The sequence below is a fragment of the Triticum dicoccoides genome, chromosome 3B (genome assembly GCF_002162155.2).
Source record: "Triticum dicoccoides isolate Atlit2015 ecotype Zavitan chromosome 3B, WEW_v2.0, whole genome shotgun sequence".
Taxonomy (NCBI): domain Eukaryota; kingdom Viridiplantae; phylum Streptophyta; class Magnoliopsida; order Poales; family Poaceae; genus Triticum; species Triticum dicoccoides.
The window spans coordinates 177,830,966-177,836,965 of record NC_041385.1 but is presented as its reverse complement, the minus strand read 5'-3'; positions in this window follow the sequence as shown (position 1 = coordinate 177,836,965).

Genomic DNA, 6,000 nt, shown 5'->3' with positions numbered 1-6,000 from the left:
GACTCATCCAAGACCAGACAGATATGCACAAGTTATCCCCACCTTGGGAGGGACCTTTCGTGGTCAGCAAGAATCTACACAACGGGTCGTACTATCTGATTGATATTCGAGAGCATCAAGACTCACGCACATCAGAGGAGGAGACCAACAGGCCGTGGAACATAGCTCATCTTCGGCCTTACTACACTTGAGCCATCGGCTCTATCTATGTACATATCATGATAGTGTATATATTATCTTTGATATAATAAAACCGGAGCCTCAGCTAAAGCGAGGTCTCTGTCTTTCTTATCATGCGTGGTTACATGGAGTGGCTCTGTTTTTAAAGCGGCCTCCGGTTTACCCCTTGACATTTGCTTTTTATATATCACTTGGGGCCTTGGTCGTGTCCGAACCAACGCGACACCTCTTGATAGGCGACAGCCACCAGATCACTTGGGGACATGGTCAAGTCTGAACCAGTCACGCCTCTTGATCGGCCTAAGGCCATGAAATCACTTGGGGGCTTGGTCGAACCCAAACCATTGCCACGCCTCTTGATTTGGCATATATGTCACGAATCATTTGGGGACCTGGCTGACTTGAATCATTGTCACTCCTATTGGGGGCTTGGTCCTGTCCGACCATGGTAACTCCATCTGATCAGCTCAGTATAGCATATTTTTGCAAACGGTTTTTATCATTGCCTTTGCTTCCATGTTATTTTCATGGCTTGTTTGTTCTTTGTTTTTGTTGGATTTCTTTTATGTCAACAAACACCTTTTTTCCGGTTCAGCCGATGGATTTGATTCCCCCTTAATCCGGAGAAGTATGCCCGGTTTACCCTTTCCTGCTAACATCATGGAGTAACAAGGGGGCTTGTATTGATTCAGTACGGTTTATACGGGAGCTGTTTTCTCCCCCCTTATTGACGGTAATGGTTTATAAAACATCCGCTTCAAGCTTGGCTAAGCCAGCTTAATGCCCAGACATCGCAGGTATTTTGTATCACCTATTTGTTACATTACTGATACACATATCAAAATAATAAACCGGCTGGCGGTATAACCGCCACCGAAGTTCAAATTTTTCTGATTGCAGGAAATATGAATTGAAGTTTTTCGACCAAAAGCTTCAGTACTTATGCACGAAGGCGTATTCAAGGCAGAAATATTAACTATCCTATTACAAGGCAACACGGTGCCCAAATAAAATCATTGTTATTTTGGAAATATGCCAAAGACAGCTATCCAAACCGGCTTCCGGTTCAAGCCTGCTCCTCATCATCCGCTGCTTCAGCTTCCTCGTCTCTACCCATTGGCTGGAAATCAACAGTGGTCCAGTCGATTCCCATTAAAGCTTGGAAAACAGCCTCTTCATGGATCAGGGAAGACGGTTCAATATCAGGAGCGTAAGTATGGTTACGGATTGGAGGAATCAGATTCTCTGCTTCAAGAGTTGGGGCAGGCACTCACTTGTTCTAATTGTTGTATTGCGCTTGATAATGCGTCAAGTCTGCCTCTTCAGCTAATTGACAAGCCAGAGGTCGCACTGCACGGTTTATTGCCCTCAGATCATCTTTGTTAAATTCAAAGCCATCCTCCTTCAGGCTGGGACAGCCTTGAGCTGCTTCCACAGGGTCAAAATATGGCACCCATGCCTTTGTCCGGATCAAGGCGTTAATAGCTCCGGTTCGAGCAGCGGATTTTTTCAGCTCCTCAATCCGGGCCGGAAGCATCGACAACCTGTTAAGAGTGTCCTGGATTAAAGAAGGTGCCTGGTTGTTATGAGAGGCTGTGGTGATGATCCGCTGGGCTCCGGTATATAATTGTTCCACTAAGGTGTAGGCAGCCTTCAGTTTCTTCCGCACATCGTTTCCTAAGTGCCCGATGCGTGTGCCTACAACAATATAGGGACGGTCTCAAACCGGATTCACACTACAGCAGGTTCAAATTATCACAGAAGTTAAAAGGAGCTTACCAAAGATTGCAGCGGTCATGGAGTGTATTTGCCGCTTTACGGCCGTAAGTTCATCCACCACCGGTTTAAGGGCAGCTTCAGCATTTTCCGCTCTTTTGGTTAAAGCGGCCTTCTCAGTGGCCCAATCAGCCCGCTCTTTCTTGAAGCCCTCCTTCAGCTGTTCAGCGGTGCTCAAGGCGCTGGTTAGTTCTTCCTTTGCCTTGTCTGTTTCAGCCTGTTGGGTTTTCAAGGCCTCCTACAAATCGGCAATCCGGTCCTCCTTGATTCTCACCTCAGCCTGCATACAGGCAGCATTTACCTTTAAACAAGCGGTTCAAGAAATTGAAGTATCAACCACATAACAAAGTTATATGCCTGATACTTGGGGGCTAATGCACCTTCAATTTTTATATATTACTAGATTGCAAAGTCCCAAGCTCAATACAGGTATTCAACTTGGCACTTGGGGGCTAATGGCTATTTGATCAAATTATGTTCTAAATTTTCTATCGGAGCCCCGGTTTAATTATGCTAAGTTAAGTCGGCCCTTGGGGGCTATACTGATGGATTTCAAAGTGTTGAGGATTGTGTTCAAGTCCCAATTTGACGAAGGTTACAAACCGACCCTTGTGGGCTAGGAGGATTGATACAATGGCAGTAAGTAAAGAAGTAAGTTACCTCAAATTTATCCCTCATCATCTTCACCAGACCAGCTTCACAGTCACGGCTAGTATAAAGCCGGTTTAAATAGCCGGAATGAAGATCTTGGGCACTCAGAGCAGCATATGTCTCTAGTTCAACATCCCATTTTCCTTTGTTCAGAGCGGAAAAATCCTCTTTTATTGTATGCTTGGTTAAGGTGACAGGATTTCCGGGTTCAAAGCGGCCTACACCGGTAATCACAACGTCATCATCTTTGGACTCACCGGTTCGTGTTGGTGCGGTCGGTTTGTCAGCAAGACTGTGGGTTTTCTCAATCCGGGCGGAGCTGGCAGGCGGGTCAGCAGAGACTGAAGTGTTAATAGGCCTGTCTTCAGGAATAGCATCATCTTGCAAAGGAGGATCATTGGGAATATCTTCAGGAGCAAATTCTTCAAGATCTGGCGCTTTGTCATGTTCTGGGGCTACATCTTCTTCAGCCGCTTTATCCAGACGGGCCTTCTTGCTTGGTTTTGGTTTGGCCCTGAAAGAAAAACAAAGAGTCAAGGAAAAGCATAGGCCATTACACAGTATACTAGAAGTATATGTTCAGTTTAGCTTACCCAATAACTATTTTCGATGGTGGTAGCTGAGTGGCCGACGATTCACCAGAAGATGAATGAGAAGTAGCCTGATAATCGGAGTCGGATGGATTAAGAGGTTGACGGAAGAAACCCGCTTTAGGATTTAAATCAATAAAAAGGTTGGAGACCTCGGAGCGGCGTTTTCGAACCGGACTGTTTGGTAAACCGGCGGAGGTAACTACCTGGCCACTGTGCCGGGTTGTGCGGCGAGCTTCATGTTGCTGAGTCTTCATAAGAAATTTGGGATCCAAATAAGCAAGAGGATGAGAAAATTTAACTTTCCGGTTTGCCTGGCGAAATTTTGGCAAAGGCAAGATTTCTGAATCGGAAGAGAGAATAATTACCTCAGCAAATTCCGCATTGCTGGCTTCGGCGTCATCCTGACAAGCATCATCATCAATAAGGCATGTAAAAAGTAAGCCAAGTGAATCCAGTTCTACCTCAAGGTCCGGGTTACCCACATCATCATCAATAGCTGGATCAGATGAAGCGGTGGTTTTTCTCTTATGAGCTGGCTTCTTGATAACCTTGGTCTTGGGCCGGGTTGACCGCCCTGCTTTCTCCGTTTTGTCTTGTGGAAGCTTCTTGCTCCAAAACGGATTATCGCCCTAGATCAGTAGTAGTCAAATATCAGACGGATAAAGCGGTAACAGGTTCAACAAATAGAGCAATTAAAATCTTACCGCTGGCGGTTTGTTGGTGGTGCAGTAAGGAAGCAGGCCGGTTTGAGCACAGAGGGGCTCCGGTTCATTCAACATCTTCTTTACAGAATCTGTGACTTCATCATTGGAGAGTTGGATTTTGGTGTGTCGGAGTGGGTCATCGATGTTATCAGTATATTTGCACATCAAACTGGGGCGCCGGCTCAGAGGCAGTATGCTCCATGATATCCAACAGCATGCACGGTCTATTCCCGTTAAACCATTGGCCATAAAGGCTCGGAGCTTGGACAGTTGCGGAGCATATTTTATTCTCTCCTTGGCGTTTAGTCTTTGTGGAAAAGGGTGAGTGTTGCTGAGCCGTTCCGGACGGAAGCCAGGCAAGGGATTTTCATTATCAGGGGAGGTATCCTTGCAATAAAACCAAGTTGCATTCCACTCCTTGGGGTGAGTATGGAGTTTGACGTGGGGATAGGTGATCTCCTTCCTCTTCTGAATGGCCATACCGCCCAATTCAGTATTGGGGCCGTCGGTAAACTCAGTGCGACGGTTTAAGTGGAAGCAATCTCTAAACAACTCGACTGAAGGCTCCTCTTGAAGGTATACCTCAGAGAGCACTTGGAAGTGACATAGATTGGTAACAGAATTGGGGCCAATATCCTGTGGACGGAGCTGAAAATTGGCTAACACATCCCGATAAAATTTAGAACCGGGTGGTTTGAAGCCCCGGGCCAAGTGATCTACGAAGACCACAACCTCTCCTTCCTGGGGTGTGGGAGGACATTCATCTCCAGGAACCCTCCAGTGGATCGTATCTTTACTGTCTAAAGCGCCGATCAGGACTAGATCGTCCAACTGTGATTCTGTGACGCGAGAGGGAACCCAATTGCACTCATACACTTGTTTGGCCATGGCGAGATCTACAAGAAATAGGTGATCCGGCTCAAGAACACGCTGGATAAAAGAAGGTGTTGATCTAAACTACGATAAACCGGAGGCAGTACCTATAAAGCGGTCTTCTACAATGCGGTATCATATGGATTCTGGCGGTTCAACCAGGGGACTAATGGTATATACCGGTTTAGTAACTTTTTTCTATGGTAAGTTAAACCGCCTGACCTAAGCATCGGAAGCAATTGAAGCCATGGATAACTAGGTATGCAGAAACAAGTTTCACAAGATCTTATTACAGCCACGGATCTACAGCGAGCTCACAAAAACAGGAAATATTCCGAAAAGTAAGGCAGAAACGGAAGTGAACCATTGAGCGGGTATGTGCGGGAGATCTATGGACTTAGATGAGAAACTACAGGCGGATGCTTAAAGACTACTACTAAACGCAGCAGGGATTCACAGATTTATTCAAGAGTCAAAGAACAAGTATGAGCAAGTGACGAACACAGCATGAACATGGAACCCTAAGAACAGATCTAGGTCAGAAGAGGAGAAAGCTTACCGGAAACGGATAAGATGCGGAAAGATGCCGAAATGTTCTGGTGCGTTCAGGTTGATGCAGCGGCCCAAGACGAAGCAGAAGTCGACGGCGGTGGCGGAGCTCCAAGGACAGCGACGCGAGGAAGACGAAGAAGAAGGGACGAAGGGAAAGGAAAGAAATGACCCTTCGGTCTTATTTATAAGCCAACAAAGTTAGGTCAAGCACGCGAATCCAGGAGTTATTATTAAAGGAGGGCGTTCTAAAGGATAAATTTCATGATGACGTCATGCCGATTTACAGCAACCAGGAATGATGACGACATGGCGGTTTACCAATTACCAGAAGATATCCAAGACACGAAATTTTGTGAAGGATTGACATGAACCGGTTCAAATCAATCTGGGGCCTAATGTTGGGGATATTACCACTAGGCGTAAACCGGCCTACTTGGGCCGGGTTAACTTCATTAGTGGTATAAGCAGATAAAGGCCCAAGGCCTGTAGTCGGTTCAGAACCTGTAGCCGTAAACCGGCCTGATGTATAACTTGTATTGTAAGTTAGGAATAGAGAGATACCAACCGGGATACGAGTATGAACCGGTTGGGACTCTATGGACCGACGGGCGTCACCCGTGTATATAAGGGCACGACCCGGCGGCGGTTCAGGACAGACAACCACAACTCGA